Source organism: Cyanistes caeruleus, chromosome 3 (assembly GCF_971803275.1).
Source record: "Cyanistes caeruleus chromosome 3, bCyaCae1.hap1.1, whole genome shotgun sequence".
Classification (NCBI taxonomy): domain Eukaryota; kingdom Metazoa; phylum Chordata; class Aves; order Passeriformes; family Paridae; genus Cyanistes; species Cyanistes caeruleus.
In genome coordinates, this window is record NC_141703.1 from 91,953,384 (window position 1) to 91,965,785 (window position 12,402).

At 41.6% G+C, this 12,402-nt stretch overlaps 1 protein-coding gene and 1 long non-coding RNA gene across 4 annotated transcripts in view; both read left to right on the forward strand.

Moving 5' to 3' along the window:
- Positions 1-12,402, forward strand: part of LSAMP (limbic system associated membrane protein) — a 977,049-nt gene that overhangs the window by 537,770 nt on the left and 426,877 nt on the right. The window lies entirely within an intron of this gene.
- LOC147654352 (uncharacterized) overlaps positions 1-12,402 on the forward strand; it is a 55,270-nt gene that overhangs the window by 6,659 nt on the left and 36,209 nt on the right. For both annotated transcript variants that reach the window (XR_015284984.1, XR_015284985.1), the window contains one exon: positions 2,278-2,363. This is a non-coding gene — a long non-coding RNA (uncharacterized LOC147654352). Of the gene's footprint in view, positions 1-2,277; positions 2,364-12,402 lie in introns of those variants that run through there.

Sequence of the window (12,402 nt, forward strand, 5' to 3'; positions counted from 1 at the left end):
AATGCTACTTTCTTCACCCACCCCCCTACATTTGATCCAGGTTTGTTAGTTGTTCCTGCAGCATATAAACTCAGTTGAAATGTTGCAAATCACTTAGCCAAGTGTTGTTAAGCTGACCGTCCATACCCCAGAAGAATTGGGTATTATTAAAGGTTTAGAGTCAGGTTAGCCAGTGGCGCATGGAGCCCTGTGTGTATGTGCTCTAGATCTGATTCTGCTCGATGTTTTCATTAACATTTTCACTGGAGACCAGAATGGAGAGTATGCTAATCAAATTCATATGCAACACAAAGCTGGAAGCAATTGCCAATGCATTGGAGAATAGGATTAGCCCTGAGTCGGACTATGATGAATTCAAGAAAGGCGCCGAAATCAATAAACTGAGATTCAATAAGCACAAATGTAAAGTAGCTCACATAGGAAGGGATAATTAAATGCACAAATGGAAAATGGAGCTGTCTGTAGGCAGCTAATATGGAGGGAGAGACAAAGAGGTTTTGTTCCTTAAACCAAATCTAGGAAGACAAGGAATCATTTTTATTCCTGGTAGTGAACAGCCAATAGCTCCAAAAATTAGCTTCATGCTCAGATCCAGCTTTTAGCTCCACATGAGCTTGTCACTGATGATGCATAATTAAAGGTAAAAAAAAAAAAAAAACCAACCAAAAACCCAAAAGCACTAGCTCAGCCTTTTCTGTTTTACACAGAAGGAGAGGTTAGCTCTTAGGTAAAGGTTTTGCTTTTCCTCTCTTTAGCTCTCCGTGGCTACTTCTCTAAATCTACCTCCATCTTCACATTCTCCACACCTGGTGTGGACTGTGAGAGGTGCAGGTTTTCAGAGCTGGGCTGACATCTCTATTTTCCATGGACAGCTGTCATGACAGGCAACTCAACCTGTCATGCATAGCCCCTGTTAGCTATTTTATTGGTTTTTGTCAAGAAGAACCACACACTCTGTTGTAAGTACAGATTTCTACACCCAGTTTTTTTATGCTGACGAGAGTGGCAGTCAGTAAGAAGGAGAGGTGTGTGTAGGCTGCAGGAGTTAATGTCAGCATCTCAGTTTTGTAGGAGGTACTGTGTGAAACCTTACAGATTGCAATAGGAAAAGGTTGCATGGGATAGTACTCTCTGGAAGCAACATGGGAGGAAGGATGGGAATCCAATTGCTTCACTTGAGGCAGGATAATGAATGGAAAACATGATGACACTACTAGTCTGTGGTTGCCCTGGTGAGGTTTGGAGTGCTTTGAAAGATTTGTCTGATATTATTTGCATGGCCTTGCTCACAGTGTGCCTGTCGTGGGCCTGCCCTGTCACTATGTGTCAGATACAGTGGCTTTACAGAAACTTTCTTTGCAGGAAAAATATTTGCAGTACTGTTTGAAAGGAAGTTTGAGATTTTTCAGCAGTACAATGAACTTCCCCCATTTACCTTGACTGAGCTGTTTTGAGACACAGTCAAACCTAGGACTCATTTTCTGAAGTCTTTTTCTCTTCCTGAGTGCCCTTCTGAACCAAGCAGGATGCTGATCTATCAGATACTGCTATTCATGGAAAGGACTAACTAGATAACATCAGTGGATGGCAAATCTAACCATACCAAAGTTCAAAAGCATCCTTCATTCAAACCAGAAACTGAGATGTTTTGGAAGCTGTTAATGCCCACATCCCCCTATTAAATCCAATCAGGCTCTTTCATGGAGTGCACTTTCTTAGGGCTAGGAGCTGATTTTATTTCCAATTGTTCCCCTGTTGATCTTGGACTAGAGATTTCCATTTTGAAAGCACACTTGCTTCAAGTAATCACAGGTCTGAACTCTTAAAACAGGGCTTCTTGAGAGACAGAGCCAAAACTATGCTTTATTTGTGTGCTTGAGGCTGTTAAAGAAGACTTTTTATTTTTGCAGTTCAGGCCATGAGAGCTTCTTTAAGACAAGTGATAGTTAAGAGGCAAGGTGGAGCTGTCAGTGTGCTTGGTGCATTTAGCGATTTCAGGGTTTTCTGGCAGGGGGGATGACAAATTGCCCTTTAGAGATGTCAGACACTGTGGATCACCTTGACCTGAAATCTTAAGATGGGAATTTGTCTCAACAGAAACATCTTTATGGCAGAATTGCTCCTGCTGAGAGCTGTTGCCACATCAAAGGAGGTTTTTGACTAGTTAAATTTGGCATTGCTAGTGTGATTAGGATGAGACCATGCTTTAATCATGTCTCACATCTCTCATGTTTTTCTGTCTCTTTCCTCTTAACCCCCTCAACTTTACCCCAGCAGTAATCTGACTGAGAGGTGGTAGTAAATTCACTGGGATGCTGTGCTCCTCCTTCCCTTATGGAATCTCATCTCATCTCATCATCAAGGTATTTTTAAAGATAAATTATAGGAGTAACTGGCCTAGGATGATATTTTAATAGTTTTGTACCAGTTTCATGCAGTTATCAATGTACTAAGCCATTATGTATCTAGAGTACATTTCTCCAGCCGTATCCTTCCCATGTAATAGGTTGGAGAGCACAGTACAAAACAAAAAAACTCCAGGCAGTTCTGGGGTTGTAGATCTGGTGTACAATGGAGTTGGCACAGAACTGCTTCCAAAGTCAGGAATAACAAACAGTGGCTTCTTTCAGTACCCAGCAGTTCCTGTGAGTGGCCAGGGATGTTACTGTACTGCTAAGGTGGCAGCCACAAGATGAGTTCAGGTTCAGGATGCTTCAAACAAATTGAACTAATGCAGCAAATAATGCACAGAGAAGATGATCTCTTGCTTTGATGAGCACCACTCCCACAGGACTGTCAGCAGAGAGGAGGAGGCACAGGACATACTCATTGATGAGAATAATTCCAGCATGTCTGACTTGATTAAAACCTGGTGGCATAAAGCACTTGATTATAACATTTAAAATGTGACTAGTCATTAAGGAACAAGAGAATGAATAATAGGGCTGGAATGGTACTTTGCATAAAGCTGCTTTTAGCCTTTCACAGTTATTGATAAGTCAAAACTCCAGGGTCATGTGTGGAAACAGACAAGTGTTGAAGTCTAAGAGGAGGGTAACCCTGTCAGAATATGGCTGGAGAAATAAACTAAACTTACTAAGAAATATTCCTGTGTAGGGAGGACAGCTGCCCCATGGCCATTCCCATGGGGTGCTTACACACTTGTGCTGGGGCTGGGCATAGTCAGCTGTTTAGCAGTACAGCTGACTATTCCTCCATTCCCAGGACCACCTCCAGGCACTGTTTAAGTTAGGAATATAGTTGCACCCTGACAGCCCAACCAATCCTATCTGACAACATTACTCCCCAACATGCCTATCTGAATGCATGCAAAGCAGTTGAGGCATTGGGAAAGATATCAGTGTTGAACATTGGCTGAAAATCTTATACAATCATTATTATAATTTCAGGGGAAAAAAAAGCTCAGGTTATGTATTTTAATGAAATATAAAGCAAGAGACAAAGGCAGGCTCAGACGAAGAGATGAGTGGGTGAAGAGAAAAAAGAGAGGTAATATTGTTGCTCATCCTGAGAGACAGATGCCTGAGAAGCTGAGGACTAGCTGTCATTGTTATTCCTTTGTGAGCAATAGAGTTTTAGTATAAAGAGAGTTTCAAGGAAGGCAGGGAAGGAGCTTTGCAGAAGTTTAGCAGAGAAAGCTCAAAGGTGCTGTTGAAAATATTTCAGATCTGGTGGTGTCTGTCAGCACTGTCCATCAGACATGGGAGCTGACCTTTCACTAGGTGTTCAGAGGTGATGCTCAGAGGAGGGTAAGCGATAAAAGTCTTGACAGCAAAGACAACCAGCCTGTGTTTCATGAAGTAGAGGAGGGGAAACCAAAAGAAGCATTTAGAGAAAGGTACAACATACTCCAAATGACAGGAAGGGAATGTGACCTTTGTCTTTTTGCACTGATTTGAGTCAGGCAAGTTTGCAGTGTTAAGGCCAGGGAAAGGATATTGTTGTTAATGAAAGGGTAAGCTGATACATGCCTGGGCAGCTGTTTTGGCTGTAGTGAAAATGGATCAGTAATTCATGCCTGAGGCATTGTTTCTAGCAAAAGTCTATGAGATTTATACAGAGCCCAAATGTGAGGACTCAGAAGGATGGGAGAGGGATGAGGAGGTCATGGGTTACAGGTCAGAGGGATGGCTGGCCAGGCTGAAGGTACAGTCTGCTGCAAGGCAAAAAGCATTTTAGTGTTTCAGAGGAGCAGCTTTCTTTCTGCCCACGTTGCACCATTGCTACTGGATTCCAGCTCAGCAAAGCATTCATTTGCATTTCTTTTGAGGAAGTGCTAAAAAACTTGCATCATGTTCATGTAATGCCAGCTCTTTTCTAGATGTTCCATATGTGGCCCTAACAAGGTGTGATGGGAAGTTACTGGAGTGTTTCCAAGGTGGGAGGGGAAGTCAGTAGAGTGCACTGAAGTCCCAGATGTAGAAGAGTTTCTAGGAACCAGTTGCAGGTGGTTTAGGCTGAAACAGGGTAATTCTTTCTCCACTATGGAGGATGGCGAGGTCTTCTTGAGCTTGTTAATGACTGTGATGGATATTGAGCAATACTCACTAAGGATAGACATTTGAAATATATAGTCCCTGGCAGTTCATGTCAAAGAGTTGATTGAGAGGGTCTTCAGCTCACAGATCTTTACTTTAAATCTTGGTGGAAGAGTAACAGAAGTTTTATAAGAATGTTAATGTTGTGCTGGATTGAGGACAAAAGAGACAGGATGACTTGAGCGACAGTAGTGCAGTTATTTTGAAACCATTCCAGAATAAAAGAATGCAAATTTCACATAGAATCCAGTGACTAAAGAATAAGACGTTAAGAATACCATTAGCACTAGTCAACACAGATTTAAGGAAAATAGGCTTTTCAAACAAATCTGCTTTTTTTTTCCCATGTGGAATTATAAGTCTAGTTCATAAAGACGCCTTCAGATTTGGACATCTCTAACATCTTAACACTACCTCATGGTTTTCTGATAAAGAGTTAACACTATGAAATAACAATAAAATAAAGATTAAATGAGTTGAGAGAAAACTAAATGACAGGCCTCAAAAAGCCTGTATCAACGGGGAATTGTCAGCAAATGAGAGTGTTCCAGACTGGATTCTGAGAAGTCAGTACAAAGCCCCATTTTATTCAGTGTTTTCATCAATGATCTGGGAGTAAATGCACTGATAAAAAGGGTGGATACACAAAGATTGTTAGGAGGATACAAATAATAATGGCAGTAACAAACTAATGTATGGAGTGCTCAGAAATGCTGCGTGCCGTCATACAAAGGTATGTAGCACACAAAAAATTATTTTGGGTGTTTAGAGCAGCAGACCTTGCTTTCAGATGACAGGACTGTATCTGGAAAGGAAATAAAAGTCATTGTGCAAGTGAAGCTCAGATTTCCCAAGTGGTGCAATAGCAAAAAGGGGCTTAAAGGCCACAGATGTATGAACACAACACTAAGACAATGTAATGTGAACTGGTTTTCTCTCTCATATGGCATTGTCGCATCCAGTTCACAAATATTGTTTTTTCCTGGTATCTACATTTTCACAGCATGATGCAGCATTGGATACAGGTAAAGTCTGCAACATGACTTGGATGGTTGGAGAAAATTACTTGCCATGAGACTTCAAGATCATTCAAATTTATCTGAAAAGACTAAAGGGCGTTGGGGGGGGACTTGATCAATACACAGTATAATTTTCTTCATTTAGGAAAAAAAAATGTGGGTGCTACAGAATGTTTTAATCTAGTAGAGAAAGGCATAGCAAGGACCAAGACACTGAAACTGATGTCAGACAAATTCAAATTAGGCTCAGCCTTTCAAAAATGAAGGTGATCAAACACTGAAACTAACTCCCGTAGGACATGCTAACTCTTCATCACCTTCAACTCAAGACTGGATATCTTGCTAAAAAAGAGGAAAAGATAAATTAATAGGGAAAATTCACTGAGCTGAGTACAAGGATAGCTGGGTGAAGATGAAATCCCTGTGACATATAGAAGGCCAGGAGGGATTTTTTAATCCTCTGTTCTGACCTTAAAGCATACAAATCTACCAAACCTCATCTCTCTTGGAATGCTTTGCTTATTCCTTGCATTTCTCTTCTGCCATCATATTTCTATCATAGAAGTGTGTTGCCCAGACACTGTTACAGATGTCAAGCAAAGAGAGGCAAACAACATTGTTAGATGGATCTGAAATTTCTTTCCATTTGTCTTCCTCTGTTTCAGTGCTGCTCTTCTCCTTATCCTACTCCATGAATGTTGATTGAGAAAAACAAAAAACAAAACAAACAAACAAAAAAAAACCCCAAAAAAACAAAGGAAAGAGATGATCCAATGACTGAGACTGGAACCATTTTGAGAAATAATTTGTTTACTCAGGCTTATTGATCACTTTTACCAGAGAAGTAAGAATAGGAAGCATCTTTGCCCCAGTGCTGCTGAGACAAGAGTCTCTAATTGAAGATGTGAAAGTAAATGATGAATCACATGAAGTACATGGGATTCTCCATGGGCTGCAGGTGGATCTCTGCTCCACTGTGGATATATGCTCCACATGTTCTGCAGGGGCACAGTTGCCATACCATGGTCTGCACCATGGACTGCAGGGGAATCTCTGCTTTGGTACCTGGAGCACCTCCACCACCCCCTTCCTTTCCTTTCTAACTGGCTTTGGTGTCTGCAGGGCTGTTTCTCTCACATGTCCTCTCTCTCCAACTGCAATTGCTATTGTGCAGTTTTTTCACCTTCTCTTCTTAAATATGCTATCCCAGTGCCTCTGCCACCATCACTGATGGGTTCAGCCTTGGCCAGCAGTGAATTTGTCTTGGAGCCAGCTGGCATTGGTCAAAGGGGAAGCTTCTGGTGGATCCTCAGGGAAGCGCCCCCCGTAGTTCTCTGCTACCTAAACCTGGTCATACAAACCCAGTACAGCTGAGTACTAGTGGGCATGTTTCTGTACTTAAATGTGTAACCAGCTGCAAAATGGGTGATACTCAGACAAGTGTTGGGGGCTGGGGACAGGAAGTCAGGTCAGTGCATGTGCCTTTCCTCCTGGCAGTGTTGCACATCTTATTCAGGACTTGAGAACCTCTTTCTAAATGTGAAGCCATTTAGAAATTCAAAGATCTAATTCTCATTCCTTGTACCATTAAGACAGTGCCCTCAGTGAGAAGGCAGCCTATTTGGGCCATTGGAATCTGTCAACTTAGCATAAGCCTCTGTGCAAACAGAAGGCTAGTGCTGTGGTTCAAAGATGATAGTTGAACAAGATTTGCAAGTCAGAGGCTTTAAATTCCACAAAGGGAAGATCAAACAGCCTCTTTCTTTTAACAAGCATTTTATTTCTTTAGGGGACTGGACAGTTTTCATCCAGAAAATAAATGCAGAAATTTCATGCAGAAATTAAATGTCATCGTTGATACATATGACAAAATGTTATCCCTGACACACACATTGTCAACTGCCAGCTCATCAGCATATCTGGGAATCCATAGAGATGGTCCCTAAGTAGCTGGATTCAGAGTTGTTGTCAGCAAAGATCACACTTGGACCCTTTCTCTGAAGGAGACATTCTGATTTATAGGGATAATTTTAGAAGTGGCTTCAAGCCTGTGTGTTATCGCTTTAACAGCCCAGACTACAAACTTGAGCCCACACACCTCTGAACTTTGTCACATTTAAATTTTGAATCTCCTTTCTCTGGCATCATTTCATTTCTAATGTTGATCTTAAAAAGCAACAACTACCCTCCCCCACCTCCCCTTCCCCAGCCTTTGCAAAACCCAGGCAGGCTGGAGAATGATAATTCTGTATCACAACAACTTCCGAGTTTCTGAATTTTGTTTTTGATCCATGTTGGATTTCACCCAAAACTCTTCAAGAATTCTAATGAACCATAATTGTGTTAAAATATCTGCTCTGCTTTTGGAATGAAAATGTTAAGTACTTGATTTGGGTCTCTCTGACGCCCCTCAGACAGTCTTCCCGAGACTTGAAGTGTTTTGCCTTCCACTAAGAATCACATTTTGACCAGATAAGAAGTGAAATGTTTGAAATGTTCCACCAACTCTACTTGAAATTCTTTGGCCCTAACAGTAGACCTTGCAACTTACCTCACTGTTAAATAAATTGTATTTATTGAAACCTCTGCATTGCACTGAAACAAGCTAGCCAGCAGATTCTGAGTGTGGCTTCTGCCTCTGCTGCTCATCTCAAGGAACGACCAGGAGGTCTTGTTGCTGTAGGTGTGATGACCACAGTAATCATGAGCCAAACCATAGTGGACTTATTTGGCTACTTTCTTATGCTGATGGCTCGGCGTTGTAGGTTTTCTGCACAGCAGCTTTGGCTACAGTCATCCTGAGTATTTTGATAGTTATTTAGCCATTGGTCTTTTATGCCTTGCCAGACTGGCAACAGTCAGCTTCTTCCAAATAATTTTAAAATTATGCTGCTAAATAACTAGCAGCTGCTACTGTCAGAATAGGCAAGGAAATGCTGGGTTCCGCTAAGATCCTAAAATGTCAGCAGTGACATCACAGTGTTTGAGAGAGATAGGGAAAGTGTCTAGGGTGGTGAAAATGGACAGAAGATAGAATTTCAATAGAAGGACTTAACATTGTAACCTAGCTTGCTCACAAGTACAGTAAAAGATCTGTCATGTGCCTGAGGACATCTTTTATAAGATTTAAAATGCCCTAGGTGTCTGCTTTGAAGCCCTTGCAGGTCTTGGCTGTTGTATCATTCTGTTTCTTTCATAACTATATTCAGCTTCAGCTTCAAACCATTTTTAGGTGTTTTAGTCCGTATTTCTCATTTTGACAGTCTGCGGCCCAGAGGCTGAGCTATCCCAAAATGACACAGTGTTTAATCAATCCCAAGCTGATTCATAATAATGCCCTTATTAAAATTTTCAACTCTTCCTGAAGGCTTCCTGTGTTCGATCTGCCCTGACGTCCCGTGGTTGATGTCACTGCAGAGTGGAATCGGGGAGCTGAACTCCCCAGCTGAGATGACGGTGGAAAGACGTAACATTTTGGATAAACGTGTCCCACATCCGTCTGCCGTGGCTGGTGTGCAGCTGTGATAAAAGCCTCCAGCTGCAGCCAGCCAGCAGATGTTTTAGTTCAGGTAGCCGAGCCTCACGCGGTCGGCGGTGGAGGCGTGGGGGGCACGGTGCTGTGTGAGGCAGAGCACAAGCACTCTGGTGCCAAGGGACCTCCTGTGGTGCAGGAAAGCAGGGGGAATGTTTAAGTAGTCTATCCAAGCTGGATAAGTGCTGTCAAGTAGCTTTCTCAGTTCCTTCACCAATTTGTCTTGATTGCATTGACACTCTCTTGGCATCCATATCCCATGATTATTCCAGTGAGCACATTTATGATGAGGAAGGTTTGTAGAAAGAGTAGCATTCAGGTAAAGCTCACTGGCAACAAATTTTGAATTCACATTTGGCAATACCTGCACTCAAGATTTGCTTTGAGGAGTTAAAGATTTATTCAGGCAAGTGAGGAAACAAACATGGCAGGTGACTCTTGAGTTGCATCCAAACTGCTCAAGCTTTTCCAATATACACCTCACTGGGAGGCCCTTGCATTTAAACACTGCGTTTGAAACTTCTGAGGGAAACCACAGGCAAATACATTTCAAACTGGACCAATTCTAGCTTGCAGAATCTGGTTCCAGTTTGTAAGCAGGAACATTTGAGGACATATATTTGTTTCTTTCTTCTAAAGTGACTTTAAAAAGGGATGGAATTTTTTTTTTAAAAAAAATCCAAAGTATCATGGAATAATTTGCATCTGCAAATCTGTTTAGTCTGTTGCTCATCTCAGGGCTAAATACTTGAATTTCTATTTTTTTTGGTCCAGCCATTGCAGCCTTCTTCCCACTTTCTTACAGGTGTGGTTTAGGCATGACCTGTGGTCCTTCAAACACAGGCAGGGACATCATTTGCAGCACTGAGTGTGTAGGGTGAGTTCTTTTTAGTAGCATCCACTAGAGACCACTTTCTGACTCTGCCCTTTAGTGATGCAGATACTTCCAGCCAAATCTTAACACCAGTTTCTTCACTGTGGGCAACACTTGTCCAGGGTAGAGTTCAGTGATCTGGCTTTTTTGTTCCCTTTTAAAGATGAGCTCTGTCCCAAGGAAGATTTTTAATCCACACTAAATTTCCTTATTTCCAAGTGTGATAGATGAGTTACATGTTAAAATGAGGATGAGGTTCTTTTGCCTGTTCTGTCCCAAACTTACTGATTTTTGTGTGTCTTTTTCCTCTGTAAGATGATGCCAAAGTAGAGATTTTTAATTTACTTATCAAATAGACTTAATAAACTACAATATTCACACTTCAAGCACCACAAGGTAAAAGGGCTTCAAAGCCCACAGAATTATTTTTTTCATGCTAGCAGTTTTCCTGTACAGTAACAGGATGGAAGTGAACCTTCCATGGGAGTCATAACTGTCTTACTTCTAATTTCATTATTGCTGATTCTAATTTAATCAGTCTCTGTAAACTAGATGAGATTGAGTGTAGTCAGTCAAACATGTCTTTTTCAAGGAACCCCACACTGCCATAAGGAATTGCACAAAGAAATCCACAGGCAGAAACCCTGCCCTGGGATGGGCTGTGTTGTGAGGAGAGGTCACATCACTGGCACGGCCCAGGCTGCAAGTAATGATACTCTTCAGCCTTGGAAAAGTGCCATCATCATTTATTGTGAATGAAACAATATGAACCCCTGTGTCCCAACCGTATTTCTGAAGAATGATATTATTTTACCTCCCTCCTTGAGTCGAGCACTGTGTTCTTCAGGCTCCTTCTTAAATTCCTGAAGAGTGCTGATGTACTGTAATAAGTGCTTAACTGCTTCCAGCCCAGAGCTGGTTAAAGTCCTGGGCTGAATGTAGCAACACTTGAATCCTGGTACATTTTTTTGAGACAGTATTTTGGGATCTTTTGGGGATGCTAAGTGCCATATGAATCCTGTGCATCATGGTCGATTAAATTCTGTCACCTTGTGAGTTAATTTCTAATTACATAACTACTTTATGTGGCATTAATAAAAAGCAATGGGAGGTTTTCAATAAACTATAATTTTAAATATTTTTTGAGGCCAAGTGATTTATTAACTATTTATTAGACCTACTTCAAACTTGAAGCCATTTTTAATAGTGCCTTGGATTAAAATCGTTGCATAGTTACTAATGCCACTGTCGTACTTATAAGCAATGGTTTTACTTAGAACAAATTAAATAGAGTAATTTTTTTTAAGGGAGTATTTGATCTCAGAGGTAATAATAATAAAGAATAATTTACTTTATTAAACCTTTCCTAAGTCTGATCATCCTCTGGAAACCTGTTTGTATAGAGGTCACCTCACCTGCTATTCTTCCCATACAGCAGCTATTTCTGGGATGTAACAGGCTGTGATTTTTTTTTTTTTTTTTCATTTGCTCAGCAACTAATGAAGTTTGTGGGGGGCAAGTGGTTTCAGCATCGAGCTTCTGCCAGATGTTGCCACCCCACAGCAGGGACAGCTGTATGGCTCATGAAGCAGCCCCTTCCCTAGAACAGTTTTACAGCCAGCCTGGTAAAGTTAGCTGACATCAATTTGATTCATGCTAATCGAGTGAGCTGTAAAGTGCAGCAGCTGACCCAGGAGCTGTTTGGTTGTCCCTTATGTGGGATCTGCAATCTCTGGGAGAGAGGTTTGATGGAGAGCTGCAGGCCATAATGCCCTCAGCCATCCCAGCTTAATTTGCTGATGCAAGTGTGCCAGAACTCTGTAACAGAGCAGGCATTTAGTGCAGGAAAAGGAGAATAGCTTAGCTACTTCATCTGCTGAGGGAATGAAAAGAGCCAGAGCATACGGAGGCGCGGTGGAATTGTTCAGGATGCTGGTGCTAACACCTACACTCACGTATATGGAAGGACGAAAGGAGAGGTAAAGAACCACCTGAGAAGTCAAGGCTTCTGATTTTATCAACCACAACATGGGCTCTAGCAGTGTGCACTGGAAGACTTTCAGTCAGTCAGTCACTCAGACTTTCTGGCTTTGTGGTTTTTTCTACACAGCAGCCCCCTGTGGTACCCAGCAGTCTGTTATTAGATTCGGTAGCTGCACATCCAGCAGTGCAGGTGTACTGTTTAGAGCTGTTGCCATTAAGTATTGATAACAATTAGGTGAGAGAGGATTTGTAGAAGAGTAATATATTACTGCATGCATACTTAGTTTCTCATCAAAGAGGTTGAAAATCTTCTTAGGTTCTTCCAGATCTGTACCTTGGGTCAGAATTTGTGTGCAGCTTGCCAAGGTCAGGTCATTTCCTGTTTTGGATTTTGAAGTTAAAGCTCCTTGCCTGTGGAAGTCACACACGTGAATA